This window comes from Pyxicephalus adspersus, chromosome 1 (assembly GCF_032062135.1).
Source record: "Pyxicephalus adspersus chromosome 1, UCB_Pads_2.0, whole genome shotgun sequence".
In the NCBI taxonomy this organism is placed as follows: Eukaryota; Metazoa; Chordata; class Amphibia; order Anura; family Pyxicephalidae; genus Pyxicephalus; species Pyxicephalus adspersus.
Genome location: NC_092858.1, coordinates 70,004,111 through 70,016,544, shown reverse-complemented (window position 1 = coordinate 70,016,544; position 12,434 = coordinate 70,004,111). Strand labels below are relative to the sequence as shown.

The 12,434-nt window shown below is 35.0% G+C and overlaps 1 long non-coding RNA gene across 1 annotated transcript in view; it reads left to right on the top strand.

Moving 5' to 3' along the window:
• Positions 1 to 11,628, top strand: part of LOC140332347 (uncharacterized) — a 23,416-nt gene extending 11,788 nt beyond the window's left edge. The window contains exon 2 of the long non-coding RNA XR_011921108.1: positions 9,557 to 11,628. This is a non-coding gene — a long non-coding RNA (uncharacterized lncRNA). The remainder of the gene's footprint in view (positions 1 to 9,556) is intronic.
• The last annotated feature ends 806 nt before the right edge of the window (positions 11,629 to 12,434 follow it).

Genomic DNA, 12,434 nt, shown 5'->3' with positions numbered 1-12,434 from the left:
TGGGGAGTTCCTCAAAACCCTGGTTGAGAATGGCTGCTCTTCACAAAGCAAACATAAACCTTCACTGTGCTAAGAGGAAAGTAATCCATACTGATTGGAGTTTCAAGATTAAAAATGTACAGTTAAAAAGAAAAAGAAAATTGAGTCGATTGAAAAAAAGGAGTAGAGAATGTTCATTTAGCAAATTAAATGGGGAACCTGTATTTACTTTAAATGCCCTATAATGTGTTAACAATTTCAACAAAAGCAAACATTCTATTTCTTTTTTCTTTCTAACTCACTAATGATTTAGTGAACACATTACATTTGTCAGCATTATTTGTGCAGCATGAACATACTCTTTGTAAAGTGAACAACCTCTACTAATTCAGTCAACCCCGACATATACTCCTGTTTTAGAAGTGACTGTATTTTATTTATATATATATATTTATATATATATATATATATATATATATATATATATATATATTTACCGGTATATATATATTACAAACAAAACATTCTTTGGATCATGCACAGAATGATATTCATACACATATTTATCTATAAACATAGAATAACATTAACTCTTGGCCAAGACAGAACATATCAGCAATCTGCACATTTCAGCTTATCAGATGTTGGAAACTAAACAGAAACCGATGCAGAGTATCCAGGGATTCAACTTTGAACTAGGACTACAAGGACAGCTACAACCCAGCAGGCATTTCCACTGCTTGTGATTGAGGTTGGTCCAAACAGCTTAGGCTTCCCAAGTTCCCAACAGCTCCTTTGAAATGTAATATTTCCGAAGCAGGAAGGAAAAAAGGAATTGGGGATTCTACGGAGGAAAGGCAAGTAAACATTGATCTGCAGCGTGTGGCAATTGGTAAATGGTATTATTAACATTAAGTAAGACAAAAGAAAATGGATTCTGTGAGGAAATGTGTTCTGTCACTGACAGTAATAGTTTAGTATTTTCTCACAAAGAAAATTGATATAGGTCAGCAGATGGGTTTTATTACTTATTGTCCTTGATTCCTGCCCTTGCAAGGTTTTCTTTTTTTCCACCATTCCTTTAGTTTTACAGGCTGTTATCCAAGTTATTAAAGCAAACATTGCGGTGTCATTGATGGTTTTCTTGCCACAGGTATAAAAATATTGCCAATTTTCTAGTAAATCTTTTTAAAAGGGTCAGCGAACATAAATATCTAGCTGGTTTATATAACAAAGTTATGACAAGATGTATAAAAAAGGTATACAATTGTAGAAGGGACATGTTATGAAATCAATTTTCTAACCTTAAAATGCCAACTAGTATCACCACTAGTTTATGCGGTACCTTCTGCAGGCAAATGAACCAGGGCAAGCCTCACAATGTCCATAAGCCTACATCTAAAGTCACAACACAAGTTTTGATTAGCTCTGTCCTGCCTAAACTGTACTAGCTTTGAATATTATATTATACATGTCAGAAGTAGAGTTGCAGGAATCAGCAAGGGGGGACCTCACTATCTAAAAATACAATACAACCAAAGTCCCTTTTTGCATAAATAAAATTGATAGCTTATTCTGCAATGTTTTCCTCTTGTACTTCTTTCCCTTCAAGTTTTAGGAAGCTACTGAGCTACCTGCAGTCTGCTACTGAATCTCTAATAGAGCACCTATTGCCTTTCTAAGTACGAGCTAAGACCTGGTCATGGACCAGGTGGCCAAGGGTTCCTTGCAATGCTTTCTTGGAAAGACAGGACCATTAAAACTGGGTTTTTAAAAGGCCAACTTTGGCAAACTATTACAAAGTTTCTTCGAGCCCTTAACCCGCAACCTTTGCCTGGGTACTATATACACTCCATCCAAGACCTTGTCATATTTTGATATACAATGTGTAATTTATTGAGAACAAATTTACACAAAGAGCTGACAATGAAAAAAAAATGATCTGTATATTATGGGTATATTATATTATGTATATTATGGAATCAATGTCTTCATCATCCAGGAACTGCCTACACATTCTGGCCACACAAGGTCAGATATGATCCTTCTCCAGGAGAAACTCCTTACTGGACCAGTATAATGATATGTACACATGTCCAATGGTACATATCATTCGGCTCAGGGCTGATATCGGACGAGAATCTGGCGTGTGTACAGCATCCATCGTTCATCGTCCGAATGACCGTCCTGGGGGATCCAAGGATGATGGATGACAAACGATCCTAATGCAAAGGAAGGGGGAGAGCGCCCAGCAGGGTGCCGCTCCGTCTTTCCCCCCCTCCCCTCTCCACAGAGCAGAATGGTGCTGTATGTACAGCATCTTTCATGCATTGAGCAGTCCTTAGTCGTTGGAAAGACGTTTCCAACAACAATAATTGCACATGTGTATGCGGCCTTGGTGTTTTCTGAAAAATGCCAATGGATGGTGCCAGTCTGAGCACTGGTCCCACTTCAGGATGTCAGGCCCACATGTTAACCTCATGAGGTTTGTTTATGACAGTTTGGTTAAAAAGATGCACATGAGCAGCTTGATGGAGGTCATTTTGGCGTGTTCTTCCTGTTCTTCTTTGCACAAAGACACAAAAAATGCTAATATTATCTTGCACTTCTACAGTCCTCTCCAGCTCTATTTGTGTGAAGGCCCTTCTGATATCTGCTCCATATTGAGACAGTGATGGGGGACAGAGCGCATCTCATTGTGATAGCACTAAGGGTTTTTCTATCTTGGAGGATCTTGACTACCTTGTAATCTGGGCTGCAGGTACCACCTTATGCTACTGAACAGTACCAGTAGTGACCCACTAGTGGTACTAGCAAAATGCAAGACTAATGAGTTAGGGTAAGGAGAGAGAAATGGTTTGTGGAGATACCATACCCTCTTTGGGGGTTGACTTTCTTTTGCAGCTCCTATCCTCCAATTTTTGCTTTCATTTGCATCTAAACAAGGTGAAATTATTTCATAATCAATTCCTAACTGGACAGACTGATACCCCAGAAGACTGAGTTTGTGGTATACCATGTTTATTGAGTTTTTCCTTCATTGGGCCTGATTTACTAAAGCTCTCCAGGGCTGGAGAAGGTACACTTTCAGCAGTGAACCTGGGTGATCCAGCCAACCTGGAATGGTTCTGGCCCAGAATTGAAAACATTTGCTAACAAATAGCAAAAGAATGACATTTCAAGTTTACTGGATCATCCAGGTTCACCGATGAAAGTGTATCTTCTCCAGTCTTGGAGAGCTTTAATAAATCAGGCCAACTGTTTGAGCAGTATATATATATAAATAAATGCCAGTTATAATGACATAAAAATAAATGTTTACTTCGCAACTGACTGTTTATATGGTGTTGTTGTGTCATAACAGTTGTATTTTCTCATTTTGAAATCTGCACATTTAAATGTCACCTACACACAGAATATTTCACTATTATTGCAAAACATACACAATTCTCCTACTTACATCAGTTCAATAAATGTCATTTTGTCTGTCTCACTGGGATGAATGCAAAGGTTATCACTTGATCTTCAATGTCATAAATCCAGCATGTAGTGTCAAAACCCCATCTTGTATGTAATTGGTGTAGAGCACATAGCACAATATGATGTAGAAATGTTATTGAAGTGTTTATGTTCTAATATAAGTGTTTTCCTAATTTTTGTGCTAGAAGTATTATAACCATTTGCATAAGTCTCTACTGCTAAGCAGCTATAGGAGTAAAGAACACACTCATACATTACTGAAAGTTTGGTTTGAGGCTAATTAATCTACCAATAGATTCTTAGATTTCAGGACGAACCTGGAGTATTCAGAAGAAAATTACTTATATACCAAGACTTTTTTGAAAAAGAGGGAAACTACTAGCCTCTATACCCTACAAAACTTTAGCAATATTTACAAAGCATATTGAGTGTTCACAATTTAAAATTGCAATATTTCTATGTGCAACTGGATTGAAATGTGAAAATGGGGGGGGGGGCAATCCTATCGCTGTATGTTCAGAGCTAAAAGCACAGAAGAATTAGGGTTGCGTTTATGTAGACAAAAAAGAAAACAAGAGCAAGATTCCAAAAAGCAAAACAGACAACTAACTCATTCGGACATAAATTGCTTTTACAGCTACCCTTCATTTAGAATACTAGGTTACATTATGTTTGGAATAGTGTAGATTATGTGCAAAATACAAAATGATTTACAAACTGAGCCAATAATAAAAGTGTTGACATACGTGTAGCAGAGTGAACAGACCTAAACAAGCCACAGGTAATATGTGCTTTACAAACCGGCTTGTTCATAGAGATTGTGATCCTTAATTTTCATTTGTGAAGTCAACATATCCACTAAACTGTGGATATTCATTATTGGCAGTCAGCATCATTTCCTAATGATGGATTAATCAATGTAATTTAAATCATTTGGGGATCTATTTACAGACATGTTCACTCAATGTTCCCCAATGTTTACCCAGCCTGTAAACATTTTTCACATTGGATTTCATTAGAGAATTTTAAAAATTATACATTTCTCCATTTGAACCCAACCAAAATGTGAAAATTTTGGCTAAAAAGTTCAGTGAACTTGGGTGAAAACATTTAAAAACAGACCACATGGACTTCTCCACCATAGAATGTTTATACACAATTAATCTATACAGTCACCTTAGTATATACGGGTGAATTAATAATTATAAAGTATAATATGTTCACATTATACTCTTCTGAGTCACTAAGGATTGTGCAGTAACAATAGGGCAGTCCTCCTAACTTGGAGTTTATATCCATAAACATTAAATAATAGATATGTCCCTACTGCCATGCTATAGGTCCGGCTGCAGAGACAGTATATGATAATCAGCAATAATTTAATTTTGTAAACAACCATAGGCAGATTTATAAATCTCTTTATTCCAAGCATCCACTATGGAAAGGGAAATCATAGATCTTTAAAAGTGATTTATCCAACACCATGATACTTGACTGAGTTAAAATAGCATAACAGCAAGACATGCAGATAAAACATCTTAAATGAAATCATCATGAAAAATATTCCATATTAAAACAAAAAGCTAAAAGCATAAACTATCATCTTGTATCTTTATTTGCATGATTTGATAGAACCATGCTACCTGGAGACTCTCCCTACACTCTCCATTTCAAGGTTGTGTACAATGTGCAAGGTTCTCACATTAACATCCCACAGTGCTATGCTTACAGTCCCATCAACCAATCATTAGATATAGGTAGTGCCTCACGGAAGGCTTGTTTTCTTACTATGCAATAAAAAACTGGGAAAAGTGAGGTTTTAATACAAAGTGAATTTAAGTAAGTTCACACATTTTTTGCATCAAATCAGGCAAGTATAGGGATTGGTGTGTATACAGTGTAGACATTTTTAATGGCAGAATTACTTTAAAGTGGATCTAATGCAAAAACTTTAGCAAAAAGTTTCACATAAAGTATGTAAAAGAAAAAAAAAATGCAGCCAGTGTCACCTTTGGGATATTTCTTCTCTATTCCGGTTTTGGTGACAACTCTAAATTTTGAATTTTCCTAACTTTTATCATTAAACCCCCTAATATAGAAAGTATTTTAGGAGGGATTGACCAATAACAGATCGTGATTAACATCACCTTGCAAATTCTGAAAAGTTTATATTTCTTTTTTCAGGAAATGCAGTAAAGCACAAAGGGAGTCATGGCAGGCTTCTTTCTGCAAAGAGCTTTGGATCACTGTCAGCAAATATTAAAACATTTTTAGAGGTCTAAAACACGGAAATATATGAGATTAAGAGGAGGATGTGATTTCTTAACCATGTGCAGTTTTGATGGTCGAATATCAAAAGGTATCCAAAAACCTTTCATGCACTTTCAAAAGTTTAACACACCTATCAAAGCAATGTAATGTAAGGAGGCCAATGGTTTCTTTACAGAATTTATTAGCAGCTCATGTTCATACGATCTTAGTTACTTAGAAAAAAATTCATCCTAACCAAACTGTGGACACCATCTATTTCCTCTCTTTGTAGATTCCAGTTAGAAATACCATTATTTTCATATGCATGTAATATCATTAGAAGACTATTCTACGCATTGAGAGCATTGGAACATTTTTTGTTCAAGAATGCAAAAACTGAATCATTGAAATTTAATATTGGCTTCACATTTTTAATGTTATTTTAAAAGTATTTTACAAAATTTTAAAAACCTTTATTAAAATATTACCTGGCATGAAGTTGGTGTTTTAGCACTTCCTTTTCTATTTGTGATCCTTTATTGTCAGACAGGATCCAACATGATATTGTCTGTTTTCATCATCAGGAGCCCTGCCCTAGGAAATGCCAGCTATTGCGTGCAGTGTGACAGAAAGTGGCTGCAAGAATTGAAAAAAGCTAAAAAAAAAAAAAAAATTATAAAGATTTTTTGTTATAAAAAGTGCTTCAACTAATTAAATGTGATGATATGAAAATGACTTTTGTGACCCTGGTCATGTGACCAGTGGAATTTATTTAACATTGTTGAAATGCAATGTTAGGGATGTATTTTTTTTGTTTTGCATGTTACTGCTGTCACGGATATGTAATTTTGACTCCCTTCAGCTGTTCGGGTATTTTTCATGTAAATATTATATTGTGCTAAACAATGCACTGGCATTTTAAGCTTTCTGAATATAATCAATGTCATGATTCATTGCCCTGTCATTATAACTGGCATATCAGATATTCATAGACAACCATTAGGACAGTCTACTCATAAGTAATATTCAATTTTGACTGGCATTTTTATTGGCATATTTTAGGGACATTTTTGTCGTAGTGATGCCTATTTTCCATTTTCTTATTTCTAACACTGGATAATGCTTTATTGTTCTATTCTCCATAATCCCAAGGTGCTTTGATTACTGAGGACAATGTTATGTCTATTTTATGTGTTCAGTTGTTTATATTTACAGTGAAATCTAGTATGTTGTGTAATTACAATTTTAGATGATAGTTCAAGAAAGCAGGTTTGTAGGCAAAAAATGAAAAAAAAAATCCATGTAATAATAGGGGTAATAGGGTAATAATAGGGGTACTGGTAACTAGGTAGTTAGAACACAGTACAGCACTAAAACACTTTTTAGGGTGTTTTAAAGTCTATCTCTGAAGTCTATCACATTTCTCCTTCCCATTCATTCGCCATTGTTTTAGGTATGCAAAGATCTTTATTGCTTAGGGACTGTCCTACTCTGGAGATAGAGAGAAGGCTCGGGTGGCTGGAATATAACTTGATTTGTGTATTTGTGATTGGTAGTTTCTTTCATTGAAAGATAGGTTAGAAGGAGGTGAGAGAATATTTATTGGACGAGGAGCCTGGAGAGAGGCTTTAATAAATATGTACATGGATTATTGCTCAGCTTAAAATGTCCAAATGTCCAAAATGTTCATTTTTAGATTGAGGGCCTTGGTTTTAAACTCTTTCCCATTACCCATACATTTTATATCTTTTTGGTTTAAGTTTAACTATAGTGGTTGCTGAAAAATTATTGTATTTTTCTATCCTATGTACATAAATATAAACATATAAACTCATAACCATATAGCTATCTCTCTATCTATTCATTTATCTATCCCTGTCTTTGACATTTGTGTGAATGAATATTCTACAGTAATCATCCATTTATTAGCACGTGAATAAATTAGAAAAAAGGTCTCCTTCTCTATATTTCAACACATATGACTGGACTGATCAAGCAACCAAACCTAGGAATAAATTTTTGTTACAATAGTGTAAGCACACTGTGATTCATATTACTGTATTTCTTCAACTCTGCAAGGAGGTAATTACCTTTTGCATTCATTAATCTATTTTTCGTCTGTGTACTATTTGCTTTTGTCTTTTAACATAACTCCCAGCAGGGAAAAGTGACCTACCACACAATAATATGTGTTTCATACTATAAATCCTACTGGGTTATAATTACAGTGTGCAATAAACCAGGATTTCTTCTGATAGATCAAGTTGATGTACACAATGCAAAACTTCAGGATTTTGAAACCAACATCTGTAAAATATATTTAGCATTGCGTAAGTAGACAAACTCAGAGTGCAATCAGCCATCATGCTAGCGCATCACATTTTCAGAATTCATCTGCAATATTAGGTATCATTCTGGGGATGTGGAAATTCATAAATTCAAAATTATAGAGGGGTTATGCTATGTGGCGGTGGAAAAAAACTGTATATAGAAACAATGTTCAAACTTAGCTAGTTATTTAAAGCTTCAGTGTATGCATGCATTTTAAAACCGCTGTTAAGAAGTTCCAACTCATACAACCCTCATTTACCCCCTCTAAACACAATATGAATGATAATTTTACTATATGCAGTATACTTTCCAGGACCTGGAACAAAACAAATAGGGGTATATTGGGGGGATGTGCTAGAATAAATTATGTTTATAATAATGTAGTATGGTAATTTTTTTGTAGAATTTGTAGCTGTTTGCTATCAACATTTGGAAGCATCAGCACATCATAGTATCTCAGAAGATAACTAGACTTGCATGATGCATCCAGGCAGACTTGCATGTTTCTAATTGATACCTTGGACTGAGCCTCCAATATATGAGGAGTCACTGTTGTATCTCGACCACTTGTGAATTAAATTTTACCTTAGGCTGTGGAAGTCTATAATCAACATGAATTTTGGCACAGAACTTAAGGGTCTTCCGAAAAATAGTTTTACATGCTGATTTAGAAAGAGAATACTGATATTATGATATCATATGATACCAATAAGTTATATTGTATATAAAATAATTGTATTATATGTGTACCTGACTCAGCATTTAATGTTTAAGATAAGGTGAGAACATTTTGCAGGATCCTGTAAGAACCAGATTTATTGCAGGGTTAGATTTACAGGTGACAGGTAGTCAGGCACACAAAATGAATGACAGACTGAAATACAAATTTATTAAGTTCTTTCCTAGCTATATATCTGTGGATATGCGGTCATCTAGTTCGTGGTATTGGAATTATTTGCTGCAGGTTAAAAAAAAAGATTATAAGACATATAGCAGGGGGTACATACTGTATTTTTTTATATTAAGGACAGTTTTTTAAGCAGCTAAGTAACACTGCTATGTTTATGTAATATGTTGTCCTAGAGACGTTTTATAGTAATAGGCAGATGAGAACCAAAACTGGTAATTCAACATAAAAATAAACAATTATATATATTGTAGCTAACCATGTGGTGGTTGTATTAGTTTTGAGTTGCAGAACATTTTGGCAAGTACAGAAAATACCTGTCAATCATGGCAAATGCTTGTCCTTGTTACTTCATGTGAGCTGAAAAAACTGGAAAAAATAAAACAAATGCAGCTACCTTATCTAAGCAATGGGACATTTCTTCCAGCTGCTAGTTATTCTACCATGTATTATATAATTATTAATGCTTTAGAGATGGTTTATGCTCATAACTAGAATGGCAATCAGTACATCAGACCCAACTGTGTTTTTCTTCTTATTGATATTATTATTGATTATATTATCCTAATGACTGACCATTGATTCATTATTTATTCCTCTTTCCTTTAGGTAAGGGATATTTTACGGGACCAGCCACCACTGAGCTTCTGCTACAATATTTGACATCTTTATATTTTATTTGCTCCTATTCTCTGAATAAATTGCCACGCTTTTTCAAGAAGGAACTCTAATCAAAATTTTGTCTTGAAATATCCAAGCATATGGCTATACTACACCCTAACAATCTATTTTTAATGCAAATCTATTTTGTACAAATTCTGGCACCTTGTGGATGAGTGGAAGCCGTCATGTACGCACCACAGAAGCACAGCCTTGTGAATAAAAATGCCAACTTTCAACTGTTTATTCTGGAAATGTTCCTCTGGCACTGGAAACAGATTCTGGCAAGCTCTGGTTATGTGAAGAGCTTATGCGGGCTCTTTATTTTCAGCCAACTCCACAAGTACTATTGAAAGCTGAGGCTAGAGAACATCTTGTCAGGGCTTCAGTAAGTAAAGAGTAAAAATATCTGTGCATCTCCAATCATCCAAATATTAAGTTAATTTGCATTTGCAAATTAAGAATTTCTTCTTCCTAAATGAGACCAGATTTTACTTTACTGCAGGTTTTAGCAGATTGAATAGTGGTTGCAATGGTAATTTTGCAGATGCTTATGCTTTTTACTCCCTGGTATTACAACAAGCAAAATACACGTTAACGTACTATTATTTTTCAAAGTAGGCATTGCTTTAAGCATATTGATAAAGGCATGTTCAAACATTTCTTGTGGGGGCCGTTGTACTAAACTAGCAATCTGTTCCATCTTAAATATTTCTAGTTAAGTAAACATGATAAGCGTACATACACAAATAGCACTTGTAGATGCTGCTAAAGCTGGTCACATACTGTACTTTGATTCCTAAAAAAATAACATCCTCATCATGCTGGCTCCTGTACTGACCCTCTGTGCTATTTCAATGGCTGCTTCTATCTAGCATGACTCCCAACAGTTCTCCAGCCAAATGAAAAAGTTATATTTTTACAAACTTTCTTAGAACTATCTGAAACTGTGTATTTCCCCCCTTATCTCAAATAAATCACTTAACTGTTTTTGGAGCCCACAATGAACTTTCTTGCTTCCTCTCCTTCTGGTCTGGAAATGAAGTAGATGTCTTGTAAATCTGTAAATAATCCAACAACAATGCCACATTTTCCCCAAGTTGTTTTTATAACTATTAACGAACCCAACAACTTATTTACTCCAACAAGGTTTGGTGTCCTCATAACATATTAATGTTGTTGTTTTTGAAAGAGTATGGAATGGTTAATGGAAGTAATTCACTTCATTTCCTATAAAAGTAAAATACCCTCTTAGTTGTCCGTAGCAGGTTTAGACGTTTTTTATTTAACCTCAAAATTTCGGATTTACATTGACAGTGGTCACCAGGACAAATGAACATTGATTGTCCCAAGCGCTTGGCAAAGACAGCTATAAATAACTATCAGAGGTCCTAACATTTCCCTACTTAATTAAGAAAACTAATGAAGCCTGTTTTGGATTGGAAAACACATAAAATATTTTTAGTTTAAGATAAAAATGTGATGTCACCCACTGGTTAGGACAATAACCAGCCATGCTAGCACATGACCAAGGCATTGTCCACTCTTGGCACTATCAGGAGGAGGTAGCTGAAAAGGAGATCAGTAGCACCAAAATGAAAGAAAGGATACAAAAATTGTTTTATTGAAAAATATATGGCAGTTGTTTATTATGCATAGTGCATGGAATTTGCATTTCATACTAATATTGGGCTCAAACATAAACAACTTTAAATTATAATTTTTGAATTAAATATTATATAATAGTATGTTTTACATACATGTAAAAAAGGTAAAATAAAGAAACAAAATCAGAAAAAGGTTCAAAATAAAATAAAGTACACAGCACTTACTGTTGAGTAGGGTGATACCATCAGACCAATTGGCATGCAGAGTGGAGGAAAAGTAAGCCACATCCAGCAGATTGTTGGTGTTTCTTCCCGAAATGCTTTGTTGGAGCTCAGAATGTTAGTTCTATTTAACAGTTTAAAATGTTTTTAAAATTGGTTCACATTTTGATAATAAAACTGTGTTACATCATGTGTAAGTTTCTGTTTTATGAGAATAGTTAAACTGCTGGGAAACAGAAGAACTATGCTTGTGTCTTGTCCAGCAGGTGTACCCAACCGCGGACAGTCCTCTCCTGTCATTTAATTGAGCCAATCATGTAGGCCATCTTGTGCGATTGGATGAACAAAATGACCAGAGAAAAGAGCCAGCTTTTGTGATTGGCCGAACAAAATTGCACAAAGGCGACACAAATCTTTCTTGTCATAGTGAAAAATAGACTTAAATAGATGGTCTCTATTTATTATGTGTTATATTGTTATTATTTATGTGCTGGAATCTCGTCCTCTTATTGGTCCATGGAAAATTTGTTTTGCATGAAACCTGTATGTGGTGCAAAGAAAGATTGGAGCTGCTGCTGTACAAAAGACAAAATACTTTTCACCACACCACCCTGTATGTAGTGTTGTATGTTATATTCTCACGAATGCTCAACTATGTATGTTGTACTGTACATTATATACGCTAACCACAATATTATGTATGTACTGCTAAATGCACCTTCTACAAAACTTACTGTGTTGTGTTGTACTTTACATACTCTGCTAGCTTGGGTCCCGTACTGTGGGTTACATATTTAGAACCACATCAATCTGTATATTTTATTGTATGTGTCATACTCCTTACTGTTTCATTCTCCTCTTCTTTTACACTGTACATTACATACTTTTGACATCACCATTTTGTACTGTGCTGTATGTTACATGGTGCTGACAGACTTAGAATGCATACAGCTGTGCTATACCTTACATACTCTACACTGACCAGCTCCATTCTATGT